General features: G+C 37.3%; 1 long non-coding RNA gene across 3 annotated transcripts; it reads right to left on the reverse strand.

The window, feature by feature from the left end:
- Window positions 1-3,607: 3,607 nt before the first annotated feature.
- Window positions 3,608-25,048, reverse strand: LOC128021598 (uncharacterized). Of its 3 annotated transcripts, none has more exons than XR_008185607.1 (3): window positions 24,979-25,048; window positions 5,779-5,862; window positions 3,608-5,186 (listed from the first exon to the last, which is right to left on the reverse strand). It is a non-coding gene; the product is annotated as an uncharacterized LOC128021598 (long non-coding RNA). The 3 variants fall into 3 exon arrangements; XR_008185605.1 differs by lacking the exon at window positions 24,979-25,048 and adding an exon at window positions 6,618-6,687; XR_008185606.1 differs by lacking the exons at window positions 3,608-5,186; window positions 5,779-5,862 and adding exons at window positions 22,716-23,547; window positions 24,140-24,223.
- Between the last annotated feature and the right edge of the window lie 201 nt (window positions 25,049-25,249).

Consider the following 25,249-nt stretch of genomic DNA (forward strand, 5'->3'; position numbering starts at 1 on the left):
ATATTAACAGGGCAATCAAAGATTAATGGCCTTTCAAAACTACCCAAGTACCAACGACCACAGCAAAGCCAAAGAGCCATAGACATATTTATAATGGGTGCTGTTAACAAAACTGCTCAGATCAGCTCACCTTGACTGCAGGCAGCATGCTCCTGGTATCTCTGGCTGGAAATGTCCTCATCTGATTCCACAGAATTGTAGTCTTCGAAATGGAAAATATTTTGATTTGTCACTATCGGTACCCTCATAATGGCACTGACTTGTCTGTTGTAATAGGTAAGTGCTATTTGTTGGGGTAGTTTCAAGTGACCAGTGCTTCAGGAGATAATTTATTTTCTGGGACGCCAAACTGAGTTCTAAATGCAATGATCAGATAATCACAGTATCCATCCCATTAAGATTACTTCAAATGGGAGCATTGATTGGTCCTATGTTCATAAGTGCTTCTCTTTGGGGTAGTAGTAATGAGGAAATGAAGAGCAACCAAAGCTTCACCTATGTTCTATTTCTTATAGTTTTTTATTTAATTAATTAGTATTTCTTATTTTGCAGATATATGCCTCTGGTCCAAACTTGTAACTGTAAATGCTGAATAAAATTGAAAAAAATTGGACACAATTATGCATCCTCCTCTGTGGCCAACTTTTCTAATCCTTGCCTCCTTGAGTGAAAAGCAGCTGATGTCTACTCTAACTTTAGCATCTTTCTTTTCAACCAAAGCAGAAAGTGCTATCAAGTTGGGGTAAATGTTTGCTGACTGACTTCCCAGTGTCCAACTGGTCTGTTTTTAGTTTCATTTGAAGGAGACTCCCTCGATGACTACAAAGAGAAGCATCTGTTATTCCATGTAAGAATAAGTGTTTTACTTTGGGACTGCCTTGCTGGTGTTTGTTCATCAGTGGGTTTGTCCATTGCCTTGATTACAGCAGAATCCAAATTTAAACACTAGAAGGTGCTGTTTTTTCCAAAGTTTTGGCATGGTAATCATTGATTTTGTGCATGGTGTGTTTCTATGCTTTAACAAGGACTGTCATAATGTTCTTCTTTCAGAAAATATTATAATAGTTGAATTTGCATGAAATGCTTTAAATGTGTGAAAAGTCCATCCATGCTCAAGAATGCTGAGGCATTCCAAAGATATTAACAGGGCAATCAAAGATTAATGGCCTTTCAAAACTACCCAAGTACCAACGACCACAGCAAAGCCAAAGAGCCATAGACATATTTATAATGGGTGCTGTTAACAAAACTGCTCAGATCAGCTCACCTTGACTGCAGGCAGCATGCTCCTGGTATCTCTGGCTGGAAATGTCCTCATCTGATTCCACAGAATTGTAGTCTTCGAAATGGAAAATATTTTGATTTGTCACTATCGGTACCCTCATAATGGCACTGACTTGTCTGTTGTAATAGGTAAGTGCTATTTGTTGGGGTAGTTTCAAGTGACCAGTGTTTCAGGAGATAATTTATTTTCTGGGACGCCAAACTGAGTTCTAAATGCAATGATCAGATAATCACAGTATCCATCCCATTAAGATTACTTCAAATGGGAGCATTGATTGGTCCTATGTTCATAAGTGCTTCTCTTTGGGGTAGTAGTAATGAGGAAATGAAGAGCAACCAAAGCTTCACCTATGTTCTATTTCTTATAGTTTTTTATTTAATTAATTAGTATTTCTTATTTTGCAGATATATGCCTCTGGTCCAAGCTTGTAACTGTAAATGCTGAATAAAATTGAAAAATTGGACACAATGGGGTTTGTCCATTGCCTTGATTACAGCAGAATCCAAATTTAAACACTAGAAGGTGCTGTTTTTTCCAAAGTTTTGGCATGGTAATCATTGATTTTGTGCATGGTGTGTTTCTATGCTTTAACAAGGACTGTCATAATGTTCTTCTTTCAGAAAATATTATAATAGTTGAATTTGCATGAAATGCTTTAAATGTGTGAAAAGTCCATCCATGCTCAAGAATGCTGAGGCATTCCAAAGATATTAACAGGGCAATCAAAGATTAATGGCCTTTCAAAACTACCCAAGTACCAACGACCACAGCAAAGCCAAAGAGCCATAGACATATTTATAATGGGTGCTGTTAACAAAACTGCTCAGATCAGCTCACCTTGACTGCAGGCAGCATGCTCCTGGTATCTCTGGCTGGAAATGTCCTCATCTGATTCCACAGAATTGTAGTCTTCGAAATGGAAAATATTTTGATTTGTCACTATCGGTACCCTCATAATGGCACTGACTTGTCTGTTGTAATAGGTAAGTGCTATTTGTTGGGGTAGTTTCAAGTGACCAGTGTTTCAGGAGATAATTCATTTTCTGGGACGCCAAACTGAGTTCTAAAGGCAATGATCAGATATTCACAGTATCCATCCCATTAAGATTACTTCAAATGGGAGCATTGATTGGTCCTATGTTCATAAGTGCTTCTCTTTGGAGTAGTAGTAATGAGGAAATGAAGAGCAACCAAAGCTTCACCTATGTTCTATTTCTTATAGTTTTTTATTTAATTAATTAGTATTTCTTATTTTGCAGATATATGCCTCTGGTCCAAACTTGTAACTGTAAATGCTGAATAAAATTGAAAAAAATTGGACACAATTATGCATCCTCCTCTGTGGCCAACTTTTCAAATCCTTGCCTCCTTGAGTGAAAAGCAGCTGATGTCTACTCTAACTTTAGCATCTTTCTTTTCAACCAAAGCAGAAAGTGCTATCAAGTTGGGGTAAATGTTTGCTGACTGACTTCCCAGTGTCCAACTGGTCTGTTTTTAGTTTCATTTGAAGGAGACTCCCTCGATGACTACAAAGAGAAGCATCTGTTATTCCATGTAAGAATAAGTGCTTTACTTTGGGACTGCCTTGCTGGTGTTTGTTCATCAGTGGGTTTGTCCATTGCCTTGATTACAGCAGAATCCAAATTTAAACACTAGAAGGTGCTGTTTTTTCCAAAGTTTTGGCATGGTAATCATTGATTTTGTGCATGGGGTGTTTATATGCTTTAACAAGGACTGTCATAATGTTCTTCTTTCAGAAAACATTATAATAGTTGAATCTGCATGAAATGCTTTAAATGTGTGAAAAGTCCATCCATGCTCAAGAATGCTAAAGCATTCCAAAGATATTAACAGGGCAATCAAAGATTAATGGCCTTTCAAAACTACCCAAGTACCAATGACCACAGCAAAGCCAAAGAGCCATAGACATATTTATAATGGGTGCTGTTAACAAAACTGCTCAGATCAGCTCACCTTGACTGCAGGCAGCATGCTCCTGGTATCTCTGGCTGGAAATGTCCTCATCTGATTCCACAGAATTGTAGTCTTCGAAATGGAAAATATTTTGATTTGTCACTATCGGTACCCTCATAATGGCACTGACTTGTCTGTTGTAATAGGTAAGTGCTATTTGTTGGGGTAGTTTCAAGTGACCAGTGCTTCAGGAGATAATTTATTTTCTGGGACGCCAAACTGAGTTCTAAATGCAATGATCAGATAATCACAGTATCCATCCCATTAAGATTACTTCAAATGGGAGCATTGATTGGTCCTATGTTCATAAGTGCTTCTCTTTGGGGTAGTAGTAATGAGGAAATGAAGAGCAACCAAAGCTTCACCTATGTTCTATTTCTTATAGTTTTTTTATTTAATTAATTAGTATTTCTTATTTTGCAGATATATGCCTCTGGTCCAAACTTGTAACTGTAAATGCTGAATAAAATTGAAAAAAATTGGACACAATTATGCATCCTCCTCTGTGGCCAACTTTTCAAATCCTTGCCTCCTTGAGTGAAAAGCAGCTGATGTCTACTCTAACTTTAGCATCTTTCTTTTCAACCAAAGCAGAAAGTGCTATCAAGTTCAAGTAGGTATCGCTGCAGCCCGGAGACCTCCAAGTGGGAGGAGCTTTTGCCGCAAGTGGGCTGGACTTCACGGAGAGCTCCAAGTGGGAGGAACTTTTGCCGCTAGTGGGCGGGACTTTACAAATGGGCGGAGTTTAAGCGGAAATTTCACATTGCGTCATTGCCGGGGTGCCCGCGAATGAGGAGGGCATAAAGTAGCGATACTAATGAAAAACAGATTTATTGTTTTTCATTGTAGTTTACATTTTATTAACAAGAGGTTATATAATTTTGTGACAGCTGCAAACATTCAAGTATATTAAATTATATAAATTTTATAATTATATCAGTATCAAGAAAATGAATGAGTAATTTAGAGCAATAAAATGTTTACTGTATGTTAATGTTTTTCTTTAATGCAAGTTTGAAATCTGAGGGAGAAATTATATTGTTTAGATTGTTACAACCCCCTTGGCTCTAGGTGAAACAACATTATAAAAAGCAGTAAATGTACAAATAAACATTTAATTAAAAAAAAAAAGAAAAAAAAAATCTAAATAGTAATACAAGAATTAATAATAATAAAAATAAACATTCCAAGACTTAAGAGGAAAATATTATTGGTACCAAAGTCCAATTTAAGACACTCTTTTCCCCATCTCCTTTTTATCACCAACTCAATCACAGGTAACACTCCACACCATTAAAAATTCAAGTTTTATTTGTTATATGACATGCAAAAAGCAGTGAAATGTAGGTCTGTCATACTCTTTTTAGACTGTGCAAAAAAAATAAAATAATGAAACAACAGGAAAAAATATACTGTATAAAATATACACCATATACTGTATTAAACTACTACACAGATGATTTGTAGAGATGCTACATAGAAACTGCTACACAGATGATGTGCAGAGATGTAGACAATGTGCAGTGAGGATGAGTTGCATAGTTAGGTTGTCAAAAAAGCAGTGTGCAGAGAGTTATTGGGTAGCCCTAAACAACCAGTCTATAAAGTTCAGTGTGTTTAATGTCCATGTTTAGTAGTCTGATAACATGAGGGAAGAAACTCCTCCTGAGCCTATCTGTTTTTGCCATCAGACTGCAGAAGCGTCTGTCTGACTGTAGCAGATGAAACAGTGGATTTCCAGGGTGGGTGGGGTCTTTAAGGATCTTAACAGTCCTAGATTTACATCTTCTGGTGTGGATGTCTTGCAGAGAAGGGGGAGATGTTCTGGAGATGCGCTCAGCTACTCTTTGCAGGGCATTTGAAGGTATTGAAGCTGCTCACTCTCTCCACTGGGGTCCCGTTAATGATGATTGGGGTAGATCCACTGCTGCCTCAAATAGAAAAGAGTTATTGTAAAATATTATTACAATTTACAATATTACTTTTTCTACTGCATTTCTGAACAAATAAATGAAGGCCTGGTGAGCATCAGACTTCAAAACCATTACAAAATCTGTCCAACCCCAAACAGTCCTGTAGAACAGATATTTAAGGAACCTGAGGTTTTAACCAGCTTGATTTTTATCAGCATTGGAACACTTTGCTGCTGCTTTCACTCCAAGGCTATGGATTATATTTTTACTGGAATGAAGTGTCATTAATCACTAAACATTCAGTCCAATGACATCCTAAAATAATTCACTGTTGACAAGTTAACATTAACTAAAGTACAATGCACATTTATGTGAGACTTCTACAGAATGTAATGTCATTTACATTCCATCATTTGTCCTTTAGGACAGTCTCTGACCATACCCCTGGAGCAATTTTAGGGACAAGCGCTGTTGCAAATGTCCACCTTTAAAGTATGAACATAATTTATCCACACAAAGACCCACATACACACACATTAGTCAAAAATCTTCAGAAAAAAATAAATGACACATCTTGATGCATAGAAAGAACAAAAAACAGTTTACAGGAAAGTGATCCTTTGGGTTTGCAGAGAGAGGCGGTAACCAGGTCACTGAAATGTAACTTCTGGCCACCCATACTTGAACTTTCTGTAACACAAAGTTTACACATAAGGTTTTTGTTTGTTTGTGTTTCCTACAATGAAAAAATTAATTCTACACCTGTTGATATGTAATGCATGGTAGTGGACACTGCAGTTAGCCTCATATATCCACTGTTATGATTATTAAATTGAAAAATGAATTTGGTAATTAAACCAAATGTTTCAATTGCATTACATTATTTGTATTAACGTTACACGTAAAAATAGATAACATTTTAAAAATATAACAGCAGGTTTTGAAACAATGACCAGCTTTGTTAAAGTCAAGCATTATCAGTTAGGAGAAGACTCATGTAAAGACTATTGTAACGAAGACTCATTCTTATGGAACACTGTACTAAATCTATTAATAGTTATTGATCGCTTAAATATCAGTGCAGTTATAATACATAGGCCTGCATATTTTACGTAACGTTAGTAACAATGCTTGCTTATGGTCTTCAGTGTCCGTAATCTGCAGCGTAAATCCTATTTGTATTGCAGAAATATTTAGCAGAAAAGGGTAACAGACACAATAAAGATGTAATTTATCTGTGCTGCTAATGCTGTCTTAACGTGCTCTCGGAATAATCTTAAATATGAGCTTTGAAGGTAAAAACTGCACATGAATGTCCTCCAATTTTCAAACTTGAATGCAATGAGCTTGTAATCATGATTTAACTACGTCAAGACTAAAACATCTACCGCCAAGATACTGCACTTTTTCACAACTTGTAATACGTTGTACAACTCTAAACTTACCCCTTCAAATTCCTCTTTCTTGACGCTGAAAAGCCTTGGGAAGTTGACGTCGTCTTTTTTTTTTTTTTTTTTTTTTTGGTGGTGGTGGGGGGGGTGGGGGGGGATTCGCAGCGTGCATTAACCCCATGACATTAAATAAACCAATTAAAAGGCTCTGGAGGTTTGTACAGCCCACTTGGAGCTGAAGTCCCACCCATTTGGAGCTCACCCGCCCATTTGGAGCTGGCTCCGACCTCCGTTTATACCTATCTCATCAAGTTGGGGTAAATGTTTGCTGACTGACTTCCCAGTGTCCAACTGGTCTGTTTTTAGTTTCATTTGAAGGAGACTCCCTCGATGACTACAAAGAGAAGCATCTGTTATTCCATGTAAGAATAAGTGCTTTACTTTGGGACTGCCTTGCTGGTGTTTGTTCATCAGTGGGTTTGTCCATTGCATTGATTACAGCAGAATCCAAATTTAAACACTAGAAGGTGCTGTTTTTTCCAAAGTTTTGGCATGGTAATCATTGATTTTGTGCATGGTGTGTTTCTATGCTTTAACAAGGACTGTCATAATGTTCTTCTTTCAGAAAACATTATAATAGTTGAATTTGCATGAAATGCTTTAAATGTGTGAAAAGTCCATCCATGCTCAAGAATGCTGAGGCATTCCAAAGATATTAACAGGGCAATCAAAGATTAATGGCCTTTCAAAACTACCCAAGTACCAACGACCACAGCAAAGCCAAAGAGCCATAGACATATTTATAATGGGTGCTGTTAACAAAACTGCTCAGATCAGCTCACCTTGACTGCAGGCAGCATGCTCCTGGTATCTCTGGCTGGAAATGTCCTCATCTGATTCCACAGAATTGTAGTCTTCGAAATGGAAAATATTTTGATTTGTCACTATCGGTACCCTCATAATGGCACTGACTTGTCTGTTGTAATAGGTAAGTGCTATTTGTTGGGGTAGTTTCAAGTGACCAGTGCTTCAGGAGATAATTTATTTTCTGGGACGCCAAACTGAGTTCTAAATGCAATGATCAGATAATCACAGTATCCATCCCATTAAGATTACTTCAAATGGGAGCATTGATTGGTCCTATGTTCATAAGTGCTTCTCTTTGGGGTAGTAGTAATGAGGAAATGAAGAGCAACCAAAGCTTCACCTATGTTCTATTTCTTATAGTTTTTTATTTAATTAATTAGTATTTCTTATTTTGCAGATATATGCCTCTGGTCCAAACTTGTAACTGTAAATGCTGAATAAAATTGAAAAAAATTGGACACAATTATGCATCCTCCTCTGTGGCCAACTTTTCTAATCCTTGCCTCCTTGAGTGAAAAGCAGCTGATGTCTACTCTAACTTTAGCATCTTTCTTTTCAACCAAAGCAGAAAGTGCTATCAAGTTGGGGTAAATGTTTGCTGACTGACTTCCCAGTGTCCAACTGGTCTGTTTTTAGTTTCATTTGAAGGAGACTCCCTCGATGACTACAAAGAGAAGCATCTGTTATTCCATGTAAGAATAAGTGTTTTACTTTGGGACTGCCTTGCTGGTGTTTGTTCATCAGTGGGTTTGTCCATTGCCTTGATTACAGCAGAATCCAAATTTAAACACTAGAAGGTGCTGTTTTTTCCAAAGTTTTGGCATGGTAATCATTGATTTTGTGCATGGTGTGTTTCTATGCTTTAACAAGGACTGTCATAATGTTCTTCTTTCAGAAAATATTATAATAGTTGAATTTGCATGAAATGCTTTAAATGTGTGAAAAGTCCATCCATGCTCAAGAATGCTGAGGCATTCCAAAGATATTAACAGGGCAATCAAAGATTAATGGCCTTTCAAAACTACCCAAGTACCAACGACCACAGCAAAGCCAAAGAGCCATAGACATATTTATAATGGGTGCTGTTAACAAAACTGCTCAGATCAGCTCACCTTGACTGCAGGCAGCATGCTCCTGGTATCTCTGGCTGGAAATGTCCTCATCTGATTCCACAGAATTGTAGTCTTCGAAATGGAAAATATTTTGATTTGTCACTATCGGTACCCTCATAATGGCACTGACTTGTCTGTTGTAATAGGTAAGTGCTATTTGTTGGGGTAGTTTCAAGTGACCAGTGTTTCAGGAGATAATTTATTTTCTGGGACGCCAAACTGAGTTCTAAATGCAATGATCAGATAATCACAGTATCCATCCCATTAAGATTACTTCAAATGGGAGCATTGATTGGTCCTATGTTCATAAGTGCTTCTCTTTGGGGTAGTAGTAATGAGGAAATGAAGAGCAACCAAAGCTTCACCTATGTTCTATTTCTTATAGTTTTTTATTTAATTAATTAGTATTTCTTATTTTGCAGATATATGCCTCTGGTCCAAGCTTGTAACTGTAAATGCTGAATAAAATTGAAAAATTGGACACAATGGGGTTTGTCCATTGCCTTGATTACAGCAGAATCCAAATTTAAACACTAGAAGGTGCTGTTTTTTCCAAAGTTTTGGCATGGTAATCATTGATTTTGTGCATGGTGTGTTTCTATGCTTTAACAAGGACTGTCATAATGTTCTTCTTTCAGAAAATATTATAATAGTTGAATTTGCATGAAATGCTTTAAATGTGTGAAAAGTCCATCCATGCTCAAGAATGCTGAGGCATTCCAAAGATATTAACAGGGCAATCAAAGATTAATGGCCTTTCAAAACTACCCAAGTACCAACGACCACAGCAAAGCCAAAGAGCCATAGACATATTTATAATGGGTGCTGTTAACAAAACTGCTCAGATCAGCTCACCTTGACTGCAGGCAGCATGCTCCTGGTATCTCTGGCTGGAAATGTCCTCATCTGATTCCACAGAATTGTAGTCTTCGAAATGGAAAATATTTTGATTTGTCACTATCGGTACCCTCATAATGGCACTGACTTGTCTGTTGTAATAGGTAAGTGCTATTTGTTGGGGTAGTTTCAAGTGACCAGTGTTTCAGGAGATAATTTATTTTCTGGGACGCCAAACTGAGTTCTAAATGCAATGATCAGATAATCACAGTATCCATCCCATTAAGATTACTTCAAATGGGAGCATTGATTGGTCCTATGTTCATAAGTGCTTCTCTTTGGGGTAGTAGTAATGAGGAAATGAAGAGCAACCAAAGCTTCACCTATGTTCTATTTCTTATAGTTTTTTATTTAATTAATTAGTATTTCTTATTTTGCAGATATATGCCTCTGGTCCAAGCTTGTAACTGTAAATGCTGAATAAAATTGAAAAATTGGACACAATTATGCATCCTCCTCTGTGACCAACTTTTAAAATCCTTGCCTCCTTGAGTGAAAAGCAGCTGATGTCTACTCTAACTTTAGCATCTTTCTTTTCAACCAAAGCAGAAAGTGCTATCAAGTTGGGGTAAATGTTTGCTGACTGACTTCCCAGTGTCCAACTGGTCTGTTTTTAGTTTCATTTGAAGGAGACTCCCTCGATGACTACAAAGAGAAGCATCTGTTATTCCATGTAAGAATAAGTGCTTTACTTTGGGACTGCCTTGCTGGTGTTTTTTCATCAGTGGGTTTGTCCATTGCCTTGATTACAGCAGAATCCAAATTTAAACACTAGAAGGTGCTGTTTTTTCCAAAGTTTTGGCATGGTAATCATTGATTTTGTGCATGGTGTGTTTCTATGCTTTAACAAGGACTGTCATAATGTTCTTCTTTCAGAAAACATTATAATAGTTGAATTTGCATGAAATGCTTTAAATGTGTGAAAAGTCCATCCATGCTCAAGAATGCTGAGGCATTCCAAAGATATTAACAGGGCAATCAAAGATTAATGGCCTTTCAAAACTACCCAAGTACCAACGACCACAGCAAAGCCAAAGAGCCATAGACATATTTATAATGGGTGCTGTTAACAAAACTGCTCAGATCAGCTCACCTTGACTGCAGGCAGCATGCTCCTGGTATCTCTGGCTGGAAATGTCCTAATCTGATTCCACAGAATTGTAGTCTTCGAAATGGAAAATATTTTGATTTGTCACTATCGGTACCCTCATAATGGCACTGACTTGTCTGTTGTAATAGGTAAGTGCTATTTGTTGGGGTAGTTTCAAGTGACCAGTGCTTCAGGAGATAATTTATTTTCTGGGACGCCAAACTGAGTTCTAAATGCAATGATCAGATAATCACAGTATCCATCCCATTAAGATTACTTCAAATGGGAGCATTGATTGGTCCTATGTTCATAAGTGCTTCTCTTTGGGGTAGTAGTAATGAGGAAATGAAGAGCAACCAAAGCTTCACCTATGTTCTATTTCTTATAGTTTTTTATTTAATTAATTAGTATTTCTTATTTTGCAGATATATGCCTCTGGTCCAAACTTGTAACTGTAAATGCTGAATAAAATTGAAAAAAATTGGACACAATTATGCATCCTCCTCTGTGGCCAACTTTTCAAATCCTTGCCTCCTTGAGTGAAAAGCAGCTGATGTCTACTCTAACTTTAGCATCTTTCTTTTCAACCAAAGCAGAAAGTGCTATCAAGTTGGGGTAAATGTTTGCTGACTGACTTCCCAGTGTCCAACTGGTCTGTTTTTAGTTTCATTTGAAGGAGACTCCCTCGATGACTACAAAGAGAAGCATCTGTTATTCCATGTAAGAATAAGTGCTTTACTTTGGGACTGCCTTGCTGGTGTTTGTTCATCAGTGGGTTTGTCCATTGCATTGATTACAGCAGAATCCAAATTTAAACACTAGAAGGTGCTGTTTTTTCCAAAGTTTTGGCATGGTAATCATTGATTTTGTGCATGGTGTGTTTCTATGCTTTAACAAGGACTGTCATAATGTTCTTCTTTCAGAAAACATTATAATAGTTGAATTTGCATGAAATGCTTTAAATGTGTGAAAAGTCCATCCATGCTCAAGAATGCTGAGGCATTCCAAAGATATTAACAGGGCAATCAAAGATTAATGGCCTTTCAAAACTACCCAAGTACCAACGACCACAGCAAAGCCAAAGAGCCATAGACATATTTATAATGGGTGCTGTTAACAAAACTGCTCAGATCAGCTCACCTTGACTGCAGGCAGCATGCTCCTGGTATCTCTGGCTGGAAATGTCCTCATCTGATTCCACAGAATTGTAGTCTTCGAAATGGAAAATATTTTGATTTGTCACTATCGGTACCCTCATAATGGCACTGACTTGTCTGTTGTAATAGGTAAGTGCTATTTGTTGGGGTAGTTTCAAGTGACCAGTGCTTCAGGAGACAATTTATTTTCTGGGACGCCAAACTGAGTTCTAAATGCAATGATCAGATAATCACAGTATCCATCCCATTAAGATTACTTCAAATGGGAGCATTGATTGGTCCTATGTTCATAAGTGCTTCTCTTTGGGGTAGTAGTAATGAGGAAATGAAGAGCAACCAAAGCTTCACCTATGTTCTATTTCTTATAGTTTTTTATTTAATTAATTAGTATTTCTTATTTTGCAGATATATGCCTCTGGTCCAAACTTGTAACTGTTAATGCTGAATAAAATTGAAAAAATTGGACACAATTATGCATCCTCCTCTGTGGCCAACTTTTCTAATCCTTGCCTCCTTGAGTGAAAAGCAGCTGATGTCTACTCTAACTTTAGCATCTTTCTTTTCAACCAAAGCAGAAAGTGCTATCAAGTTGGGGTAAATGTTTGCTGACTGACTTCCCAGTGTCCAACTGGTCTGTTTTTAGTTTCATTTGAAGGAGACTCCCTCGATGACTACAAAGAGAAGCATCTGTTATTCCATGTAAGAATAAGTGCTTTACTTTGGGACTGCCTTGCTGGTGTTTGTTCATCAGTGGGTTTGTCCATTGCATTGATTACAGCAGAATCCAAATTTAAACACTAGAAGGTGCTGTTTTTTCCAAAGTTTTGGCATGGTAATCATTGATTTTGTGCATGGTGTGTTTCTATGCTTTAACAAGGACTGTCATAATGTTCTTCTTTCAGAAAACATTATAATAGTTGAATTTGCATGAAATGCTTTAAATGTGTGAAAAGTCCATCCATGCTCAAGAATGCTGAGGCATTCCAAAGATATTAACAGGGCAATCAAAGATTAATGGCCTTTCAAAACTACCCAAGTACCAACGACCACAGCAAAGCCAAAGAGCCATAGACATATTTATAATGGGTGCTGTTAACAAAACTGCTCAGATCAGCTCACCTTGACTGCAGGCAGCATGCTCCTGGTATCTCTGGCTGGAAATGTCCTCATCTGATTCCACAGAATTGTAGTCTTCGAAATGGAAAATATTTTGATTTGTCACTATCGGTACCCTCATAATGGCACTGACTTGTCTGTTGTAATAGGTAAGTGCTATTTGTTGGGGTAGTTTCAAGTGACCAGTGCTTCAGGAGATAATTTATTTTCTGGGACGCCAAACTGAGTTCTAAATGCAATGATCAGATAATCACAGTATCCATCCCATTAAGATTACTTCAAATGGGAGCATTGATTGGTCCTATGTTCATAAGTGCTTCTCTTTGGGGTAGTAGTAATGAGGAAATGAAGAGCAACCAAAGCTTCACCTATGTTCTATTTCTTATAGTTTTTTATTTAATTAATTAGTATTTCTTATTTTGCAGATATATGCCTCTGGTCCAAACTTGTAACTGTAAATGCTGAATAAAATTGAAAAAAATTGGACACAATTATGCATCCTCCTCTGTGGCCAACTTTTCTAATCCTTGCCTCCTTGAGTGAAAAGCAGCTGATGTCTACTCTAACTTTAGCATCTTTCTTTTCAACCAAAGCAGAAAGTGCTATCAAGTTGGGGTAAATGTTTGCTGACTGACTTCCCAGTGTCCAACTGGTCTGTTTTTAGTTTCATTTGAAGGAGACTCCCTCGATGACTACAAAGAGAAGCATCTGTTATTCCATGTAAGAATAAGTGTTTTACTTTGGGACTGCCTTGCTGGTGTTTGTTCATCAGTGGGTTTGTCCATTGCCTTGATTACAGCAGAATCCAAATTTAAACACTAGAAGGTGCTGTTTTTTCCAAAGTTTTGGCATGGTAATCATTGATTTTGTGCATGGTGTGTTTCTATGCTTTAACAAGGACTGTCATAATGTTCTTCTTTCAGAAAATATTATAATAGTTGAATTTGCATGAAATGCTTTAAATGTGTGAAAAGTCCATCCATGCTCAAGAATGCTGAGGCATTCCAAAGATATTAACAGGGCAATCAAAGATTAATGGCCTTTCAAAACTACCCAAGTACCAACGACCACAGCAAAGCCAAAGAGCCATAGACATATTTATAATGGGTGCTGTTAACAAAACTGCTCAGATCAGCTCACCTTGACTGCAGGCAGCATGCTCCTGGTATCTCTGGCTGGAAATGTCCTCATCTGATTCCACAGAATTGTAGTCTTCGAAATGGAAAATATTTTGATTTGTCACTATCGGTACCCTCATAATGGCACTGACTTGTCTGTTGTAATAGGTAAGTGCTATTTGTTGGGGTAGTTTCAAGTGACCAGTGTTTCAGGAGATAATTTATTTTCTGGGACGCCAAACTGAGTTCTAAATGCAATGATCAGATAATCACAGTATCCATCCCATTAAGATTACTTCAAATGGGAGCATTGATTGGTCCTATGTTCATAAGTGCTTCTCTTTGGGGTAGTAGTAATGAGGAAATGAAGAGCAACCAAAGCTTCACCTATGTTCTATTTCTTATAGTTTTTTATTTAATTAATTAGTATTTCTTATTTTGCAGATATATGCCTCTGGTCCAAGCTTGTAACTGTAAATGCTGAATAAAATTGAAAAATTGGACACAATGGGGTTTGTCCATTGCCTTGATTACAGCAGAATCCAAATTTAAACACTAGAAGGTGCTGTTTTTTCCAAAGTTTTGGCATGGTAATCATTGATTTTGTGCATGGTGTGTTTCTATGCTTTAACAAGGACTGTCATAATGTTCTTCTTTCAGAAAATATTATAATAGTTGAATTTGCATGAAATGCTTTAAATGTGTGAAAAGTCCATCCATGCTCAAGAATGCTGAGGCATTCCAAAGATATTAACAGGGCAATCAAAGATTAATGGCCTTTCAAAACTACCCAAGTACCAACGACCACAGCAAAGCCAAAGAGCCATAGACATATTTATAATGGGTGCTGTTAACAAAACTGCTCAGATCAGCTCACCTTGACTGCAGGCAGCATGCTCCTGGTATCTCTGGCTGGAAATGTCCTCATCTGATTCCACAGAATTGTAGTCTTCGAAATGGAAAATATTTTGATTTGTCACTATCGGTACCCTCATAATGGCACTGACTTGTCTGTTGTAATAGGTAAGTGCTATTTGTTGGGGTAGTTTCAAGTGACCAGTGTTTCAGGAGATAATTTATTTTCTGGGACGCCAAACTGAGTTCTAAATGCAATGATCAGATAATCACAGTATCCATCCCATTAAGATTACTTCAAATGGGAGCATTGATTGGTCCTATGTTCATAAGTGCTTCTCTTTGGGGTAGTAGTAATGAGGAAATGAAGAGCAACCAAAGCTTCACCTATGTTCTATTTCTTATAGTTTTTTATTTAATTAATTAGTATTTCTTATTTTGCAGATATATGCCTCTGGTCCAAGCTTGTAACTGTAAATGCTGAATAAAATTGAAAAATTGGACACAATTATGCATCCTCCTCTGTGACCAACTTTTAAAATCCTTGCCTCCTTGAGTGAAAAGCAGCTGATGTCTACTCTAACTTTAGCATCTTTCTTTTCAACCAAAGCAGAAAGTGCTATCAAGTTGGGGTAAATGTTTGCTGACTGACTTCCCAGTGTCCAACTGGTCTGTTTTTAGTTTCATTTGAAGGAGACTCCCTCGATGACTACAAAGAGAAGCATCTGTTATTCCATGTAAGAATAAGTGCTTTACTTTGGGACTGCCTTGCTGGTGTTTTTTCATCAGTGGGTTTGTCCATTGCCTTGATTACAGCAGAATCCAAATTTAAACACTAGAAGGTGCTGTTTTTTCCAAAGTTTTGGCATGGTAATCATTGATTTTGTGCATGGTGTGTTTCTATGCTTTAACAAGGACTGTCATAATGTTCTTCTTTCAGAAAACATTATAATAGTTGAATTTGCATGAAATGCTTTAAATGTGTGAAAAGTCCATCCATGCTCAAGAATGCTGAGGCATTCCAAAGATATTAACAGGGCAATCAAAGATTAATGGCCTTTCAAAACTACCCAAGTACCAACGACCACAGCAAAGCCAAAGAGCCATAGACATATTTATAATGGGTGCTGTTAACAAAACTGCTCAGATCAGCTCACCTTGACTGCAGGCAGCATGCTCCTGGTATCTCTGGCTGGAAATGTCCTAATCTGATTCCACAGAATTGTAGTCTTCGAAATGGAAAATATTTTGATTTGTCACTATCGGTACCCTCATAATGGCACTGACTTGTCTGTTGTAATAGGTAAGTGCTATTTGTTGGGGTAGTTTCAAGTGACCAGTGCTTCAGGAGATAATTTATTTTCTGGGACGCCAAACTGAGTTCTAAATGCAATGATCAGATAATCACAGTATCCATCCCATTAAGATTACTTCAAATGGGAGCATTGATTGGTCCTATGTTCATAAGTGCTTCTCTTTGGGGTAGTAGTAATGAGGAAATGAAGAGCAACCAAAGCTTCACCTATGTTCTATTTCTTATAGTTTTTTATTTAATTAATTAGTATTTCTTATTTTGCAGATATATGCCTCTGGTCCAAACTTGTAACTGTAAATGCTGAATAAAATTGAAAAAAATTGGACACAATTATGCATCCTCCTCTGTGGCCAACTTTTCAAATCCTTGCCTCCTTGAGTGAAAAGCAGCTGATGTCTACTCTAACTTTAGCATCTTTCTTTTCAACCAAAGCAGAAAGTGCTATCAAGTTGGGGTAAATGTTTGCTGACTGACTTCCCAGTGTCCAACTGGTCTGTTTTTAGTTTCATTTGAAGGAGACTCCCTCGATGACTACAAAGAGAAGCATCTGTTATTCCATGTAAGAATAAGTGCTTTACTTTGGGACTGCCTTGCTGGTGTTTGTTCATCAGTGGGTTTGTCCATTGCATTGATTACAGCAGAATCCAAATTTAAACACTAGAAGGTGCTGTTTTTTCCAAAGTTTTGGCATGGTAATCATTGATTTTGTGCATGGTGTGTTTCTATGCTTTAACAAGGACTGTCATAATGTTCTTCTTTCAGAAAACATTATAATAGTTGAATTTGCATGAAATGCTTTAAATGTGTGAAAAGTCCATCCATGCTCAAGAATGCTGAGGCATTCCAAAGATATTAACAGGGCAATCAAAGATTAATGGCCTTTCAAAACTACCCAAGTACCAACGACCACAGCAAAGCCAAAGAGCCATAGACATATTTATAATGGGTGCTGTTAACAAAACTGCTCAGATCAGCTCACCTTGACTGCAGGCAGCATGCTCCTGGTATCTCTGGCTGGAAATGTCCTCATCTGATTCCACAGAATTGTAGTCTTCGAAATGGAAAATATTTTGATTTGTCACTATCGGTACCCTCATAATGGCACTGACTTGTCTGTTGTAATAGGTAAGTGCTATTTGTTGGGGTAGTTTCAAGTGACCAGTGCTTCAGGAGACAATTTATTTTCTGGGACGCCAAACTGAGTTCTAAATGCAATGATCAGATAATCACAGTATCCATCCCATTAAGATTACTTCAAATGGGAGCATTGATTGGTCCTATGTTCATAAGTGCTTCTCTTTGGGGTAGTAGTAATGAGGAAATGAAGAGCAACCAAAGCTTCACCTATGTTCTATTTCTTATAGTTTTTTTTATTTAATTAATTAGTATTTCTTATTTTGCAGATATATGCCTCTGGTCCAAACTTGTAACTGTAAATGCTGAATAAAATTGAAAAAAATTGGACACAATTATGCATCCTCCTCTGTGGCCAACTTTTCAAATCCATGCCTCCTTGAGTGAAAAGCAGCTGATGTCTACTCTAACTTTAGCATCTTTCTTTTCAACCAAAGCAGAAAGTGCTATCAAGTTGGGGTAAATGTTTGCTGACTGACTTCCCAGTGTCCAACTGGTCTGTTTTTAGTTTCATTTGAAGGAGACTCCCTCGATGACTACAAAGAGAAGCATCTGTTATTCCATGTAAGAATAAGTGTTTTACTTTGGGACTGCCTTGCTGGTGTTTGTTCATCAGTGGGTTTGTCCATTGCCTTGATAACAGCAGAATCCAAATTTAAACACTAGAAGGTGCTGTTTTTTCCAAAGTTTTGGCATGGTAATCATTGATTTTGTGCATGGTGTGTTTCTATGCTTTAACAAGGACTGTCATAATGTTCTTCTTTCAGAAAACATTATAATAGTTGAATTTGCATGAAATGCTTTAAATGTGTGAAAAGTCCATCCATGCTCAAGAATGCTGAGGCATTCCAAAGATATTAACAGGGCAATCAAAGATTAATGGCCTTTCAAAACTACCCAAGTACCAACGACCACAGCAAAGCCAAAGAGCCATAGACATATTTATAATGGGTGCTGTTAACAAAACTGCTCAGATCAGCTCACCTTGACTGCAGGCAGCATGCTCCTGGTATCTCTGGCTGGAAATGTCCTAATCTGATTCCACAGAATTGTAGTCTTCGAAATGGAAAATATTTTGATTTGTCACTATCGGTACCCTCATAATGGCACTGACTTGTCTGTTGTAATAGGTAAGTGCTATTTGTTGGGGTAGTTTCAAGTGACCAGTGCTTCAGGAGATAATTTATTTTCTGGGACGCCAAACTGAGTTCTAAATGCAATGATCAGATAATCACAGTATCCATCCCATTAAGATTACTTCAAATGGGAGCATTGATTGGTCCTATGTTCATAAGTGCTTCTCTTTGGGGTAGTAGTAATGAGGAAATGAAGAGCAACCAAAGCTTCACCTATGTTCTATTTCTTATAGTTTTTTATTTATTTAATTTGTATTTCTTATTTTGCAGATATATGCCTCTGGTCCAAACTTGTAACTGTAAATGCTGAATAAAATTGAAAAAAATTGGACACAATTATGCATCCTCCTCTGTGGCCAACTTTTCAAATCCTTGCCTCCTTGAGTGAAAAGCAGCTGATGTCTACTCTAACTTTAGTATCTTTCTTTTCAACCAAAGCAGAAAGTGCTATCAAGTTGGGGTAAATGTTTGCTGACTGACTTCCCAGTGTCCAACTGGTCTGTTTTTAGTTTCATTTGAAGGAGACTCCCTTGATGACTACAAAGAGAAGCATCTGTTATTCCATGTAAGAATAAGTGCTTTACTTTGGGACTGCCTTGCTGGTGTTTGTTCATCAGTGGGTTTGTCCATTGCCTTGATTACAGCAGAATCCAAATTTAAACACTAGAAGGTGCTGTTTTTTCCAAAGTTTTGGCATGGTAATCATTGATTTTGTGCATGGGGTGTTTATATGCTTTAACAAGGACTGTCATAATGTTCTTCTTTCAGAAAACATTATAATAGTTGAATCTGCATGAAATGCTTTAAATGTGTGAAAAGTCCATCCATGCTCAAGAATGCTAAAGCATTCCAAAGATATTAACAGGGCAATCAAAGATTAATGGCCTTTCAAAACTACCCAAGTACCAATGACCACAGCAAAGCCAAAGAGCCATAGACATATTTATAATGGGTGCTGTTAACAAAACTGCTCAGATCAGCTCACCTTGACTGCAGGCAGCATGCTCCTGGTATCTCTGGCTGGAAATGTCCTCATCTGATTCCACAGAATTGTAGTCTTCGAAATGGAAAATATTTTGATTTGTCACTATCGGTACCCTCATAATGGCACTGACTTGTCTGTTGTAATAGGTAAGTGCTATTTGTTGGGGTAGTTTCAAGTGACCAGTGCTTCAGGAGATAATTTATTTTCTGGGACGCCAAACTGAGTTCTAAATGCAATGATCAGATAATCACAGTATCCATCCCATTAAGATTACTTCAAATGGGAGCATTGATTGGTCCTATGTTCATAAGTGCTTCTCTTTGGGGTAGTAGTAATGAGGAAATGAAGAGCAACCAAAGCTTCACCTATGTTCTATTTCTTATAGTTTTTTTTATTTAATTAATTAGTATTTCTTATTTTGCAGATATATGCCTCTGGTCCAAACTTGTAACTGTAAATGCTGAATAAAATTGAAAAAAATTGGACACAATTATGCATCCTCCTCTGTGGCCAACTTTTCAAATCCATGCCTCCTTGAGTGAAAAGCAGCTGATGTCTACTCTAACTTTAGCATCTTTCTTTTCAACCAAAGCAGAAAGTGCTATCAAGTTGGGGTAAATGTTTGCTGACTGACTTCCCAGTGTCCAACTGGTCTGTTTTTAGTTTCATTTGAAGGAGACTCCCTCGATGACTACAAAGAGAAGCATCTGTTATTCCATGTAAGAATAAGTGTTTTACTTTGGGACTGCCTTGCTGGTGTTTGTTCATCAGTGGGTTTGTCCATTGCCTTGATAACAGCAGAATCCAAATTTAAACACTAGAAGGTGCTGTTTTTTCCAAAGTTTTGGCATGGTAATCATTGATTTTGTGCATGGTGTGTTTCTATGCTTTAACAAGGACTGTCATAATGTTCTTCTTTCAGAAAACATTATAATAGTTGAATTTGCATGAAATGCTTTAAATGTGTGAAAAGTCCATCCATGCTCAAGAATGCTGAGGCATTCCAAAGATATTAACAGGGCAATCAAAGATTAATGGCCTTTCAAAACTACCCAAGTACCAACGACCACAGCAAAGCCAAAGAGCCATAGACATATTTATAATGGGTGCTGTTAACAAAACTGCTCAGATCAGCTCACCTTGACTGCAGGCAGCATGCTCCTGGTATCTCTGGCTGGAAATGTCCTAATCTGATTCCACAGAATTGTAGTCTTCGAAATGGAAAATATTTTGATTTGTCACTATCGGTACCCTCATAATGGCACTGACTTGTCTGTTGTAATAGGTAAGTGCTATTTGTTGGGGTAGTTTCAAGTGACCAGTGCTTCAGGAGATAATTTATTTTCTGGGACGCCAAACTGAGTTCTAAATGCAATGATCAGATAATCACAGTATCCATCCCATTAAGATTACTTCAAATGGGAGCATTGATTGGTCCTATGTTCATAAGTGCTTCTCTTTGGGGTAGTAGTAATGAGGAAATGAAGAGCAACCAAAGCTTCACCTATGTTCTATTTCTTATAGTTTTTTATTTATTTAATTTGTATTTCTTATTTTGCAGATATATGCCTCTGGTCCAAACTTGTAACTGTAAATGCTGAATAAAATTGAAAAAAATTGGACACAATTATGCATCCTCCTCTGTGGCCAACTTTTCAAATCCTTGCCTCCTTGAGTGAAAAGCAGCTGATGTCTACTCTAACTTTAGCATCTTTCTTTTCAACCAAAGCAGAAAGTGCTATCAAGTTGGGGTAAATGTTTGCTGACTGACTTCCCAGTGTCCAACTGGTCTGTTTTTAGTTTCATTTGAAGGAGACTCCCTCGATGACTACAAAGAGAAGCATCTGTTATTCCATGTAAGAATAAGTGCTTTACTTTGGGACTGCCTTGCTGGTGTTTGTTCATCAGTGGGTTTGTCCATTGCCTTGATTACAGCAGAATCCAAATTTAAACACTAGAAGGTGCTGTTTTTTCCAAAGTTTTGGCATGGTAATCATTGATTTTGTGCATGGGGTGTTTATATGCTTTAACAAGGACTGTCATAATGTTCTTCTTTCAGAAAACATTATAATAGTTGAATCTGCATGAAATGCTTTAAATGTGTGAAAAGTCCAACCATGCTCAAGAATGCTAAAGCATTCCAAAGATATTAACAGGGCAATCAAAGATTAATGGCCTTTCAAAACTACCCAAGTACCAATGACCACAGCAAAGCCAAAGAGCCATAGACATATTTATAATGGGTGCTGTTAACAAAACTGCTCAGATCAGCTCACCTTGACTGCAGGCAGCATGCTCCTGGTATCTCTGGCTGGAAATGTCCTCATCTGATTCCACAGAATTGTAGTCTTCGAAATGGAAAATATTTTGATTTGTCACTATCGGTACCCTCATAATGGCACTGACTTGTCTGTTGTAATAGGTAAGTGCTATTTGTTGGGGTAGTTTCAAGTGACCAGTGCTTCAGGAGATAATTTATTTTCTGGGACGCCAAACTGAGTTCTAAATGCAATGATCAGATAATCACAGTATCCATCCCATTAAGATTACTTCAAATGGGAGCATTGATTGGTCCTATGTTCATAAGTGCTTCTCTTTGGGGTAGTAGTAATGAGGAAATGAAGAGCAACCAAAGCTTCACCTATGTTCTATTTCTTATAGTTTTTTTATTTAATTAATTAGTATTTCTTATTTTGCAGATATATGCCTCTGGTCCAAACTTGTAACTGTAAATGCTGAATAAAATTGAAAAAAATTGGACACAATTATGCATCCTCCTCTGTGGCCAACTTTTCAAATCCTTGCCTCCTTGAGTGAAAAGCAGCTGATGTCTACTCTAACTTTAGCATCTTTCTTTTCAACCAAAGCAGAAAGTGCTATCAAGTTCAAGTAGGTATCGCTGCAGCCCGGAGACCTCCAAGTGGGAGGAGCTTTTGCCGCAAGTGGGCTGGACTTCACGGAGAGCTCCAAGTGGGAGGAACTTTTGCCGCTAGTGGGCGGGACTTTACAAATGGGCGGAGTTTAAGCGGAAATTTCACATTGCGTCATTGCCGGGGTGCCCGCGAATGAGGAGGGCATAAAGTAGCGATACTAATGAAAAACAGATTTATTGTTTTTCATTGTAGTTTACATTTTATTAACAAGAGGTTATATAATTTTGTGACAGCTGCAAACATTCAAGTATATTAAATTATATAAATTTTATAATTATATCAGTATCAAGAAAATGAATGAGTAATTTAGAGCAATAAAATGTTTACTGTATGTTAATGTTTTTCTTTAATGCAAGTTTGAAATCTGAGGGAGAAATTATATTGTTTAGATTGTTACAACCCCCTTGGCTCTAGGTGAAACAACATTATAAAAAGCAGTAAATGTACAAATAAACATTTAATTAAAAAAAAAAAGAAAAAAAAATCTAAATAGTAATACAAGAATTAATAATAATAAAAATAAACATTCCAAGACTTAAGAGGAAAATATTATTGGTACCAAAGTCCAATTTAAGACACTCTTTTCCCCATCTCCTTTTTATCACCAACTCAATCACAGGTAACACTCCACACCATTAAAAATTCAAGTTTTATTTGTTATATGACATGCAAAAAGCAGTGAAATGTAGGTCTGTCATACTCTTTTTAGACTGTGCAAAAAAAATAAAATAATGAAACAACAGGAAAAAATATACTGTATAAAATATACACCATATACTGTATTAAACTACTACACAGATGATTTGTAGAGATGCTACATAGAAACTGCTACACAGATGATGTGCAGAGATGTAGACAATGTGCAGTGAGGATGAGTTGCATAGTTAGGTTGTCAAAAAAGCAGTGTGCAGAGAGTTATTGGGTAGCCCTAAACAACCAGTCTATAAAGTTCAGTGTGTTTAATGTCCATGTTTAGTAGTCTGATAACATGAGGGAAGAAACTCCTCCTGAGCCTATCTGTTTTTGCCATCAGACTGCAGAAGCGTCTGTCTGACTGTAGCAGATGAAACAGTGGATTTCCAGGGTGGGTGGGGTCTTTAAGGATCTTAACAGTCCTAGATTTACATCTTCTGGTGTGGATGTCTTGCAGAGAAGGGGGAGATGTTCTGGAGATGCGCTCAGCTACTCTTTGCAGGGCATTTGAAGGTATTGAAGCTGCTCACTCTCTCCACTGGGGTCCCGTTAATGATGATTGGGGTAGATCCACTGCTGCCTCAAATAGAAAAGAGTTATTGTAAAATATTATTACAATTTACAATATTACTTTTTCTACTGCATTTCTGAACAAATAAATGAAGGCCTGGTGAGCATCAGACTTCAAAACCATTACAAAATCTGTCCAACCCCAAACAGTCCTGTAGAACAGATATTTAAGGAACCTGAGGTTTTAACCAGCTTGATTTTTATCAGCATTGGAACACTTTGCTGCTGCTTTCACTCCAAGGCTATGGATTATATTTTTACTGGAATGAAGTGTCATTAATCACTAAACATTCAGTCCAATGACATCCTAAAATAATTCACTGTTGACAAGTTAACATTAACTAAAGTACAATGCACATTTATGTGAGACTTCTACAGAATGTAATGTCATTTACATTCCATCATTTGTCCTTTAGGACAGTCTCTGACCATACCCCTGGAGCAATTTTAGGGACAAGCGCTGTTGCAAATGTCCACCTTTAAAGTATGAACATAATTTATCCACACAAAGACCCACATACACACACATTAGTCAAAAATCTTCAGAAAAAAATAAATGACACATCTTGATGCATAGAAAGAACAAAAAACAGTTTACAGGAAAGTGATCCTTTGGGTTTGCAGAGAGAGGCGGTAACCAGGTCACTGAAATGTAACTTCTGGCCACCCATACTTGAACTTTCTGTAACACAAAGTTTACACATAAGGTTTTTGTTTGTTTGTGTTTCCTACAATGAAAAAATTAATTCTACACCTGTTGATATGTAATGCATGGTAGTGGACACTGCAGTTAGCCTCATATATCCACTGTTATGATTATTAAATTGAAAAATGAATTTGGTAATTAAACCAAATGTTTCAATTGCATTACATTATTTGTATTAACGTTACACGTAAAAATAGATAACATTTTAAAAATATAACAGCAGGTTTTGAAACAATGACCAGCTTTGTTAAAGTCAAGCATTATCAGTTAGGAGAAGACTCATGTAAAGACTATTGTAACGAAGACTCATTCTTATGGAACACTGTACTAAATCTATTAATAGTTATTGATCGCTTAAATATCAGTGCAGTTATAATACATAGGCCTGCATATTTTACGTAACGTTAGTAACAATGCTTGCTTATGGTCTTCAGTGTCCGTAATCTGCAGCGTAAATCCTATTTGTATTGCAGAAATATTTAGCAGAAAAGGGTAACAGACACAATAAAGATGTAATTTATCTGTGCTGCTAATGCTGTCTTAACGTGCTCTCGGAATAATCTTAAATATGAGCTTTGAAGGTAAAAACTGCACATGAATGTCCTCCAATTTTCAAACTTGAATGCAATGAGCTTGTAATCATGATTTAACTACGTCAAGACTAAAACATCTACCGCCAAGATACTGCACTTTTTCACAACTTGTAATACGTTGTACAACTCTAAACTTACCCCTTCAAATTCCTCTTTCTTGACGCTGAAAAGCCTTGGGAAGTTGACGTCGTCTTTTTTTTTTTTTTTTTTTTTTTGGTGGTGGTGGGGGGGGTGGGGGGGGATTCGCAGCGTGCATTAACCCCATGACATTAAATAAACCAATTAAAAGGCTCTGGAGGTTTGTACAGCCCACTTGGAGCTGAAGTCCCACCCATTTGGAGCTCACCCGCCCATTTGGAGCTGGCTCCGACCTCCGTTTATACCTATCTCATCAAGTTGGGGTAAATGT

The sequence above is a fragment of the Carassius gibelio genome, chromosome A10 (genome assembly GCF_023724105.1).
Source record: "Carassius gibelio isolate Cgi1373 ecotype wild population from Czech Republic chromosome A10, carGib1.2-hapl.c, whole genome shotgun sequence".
NCBI classification, from domain to species: Eukaryota; Metazoa; Chordata; class Actinopteri; order Cypriniformes; family Cyprinidae; genus Carassius; species Carassius gibelio.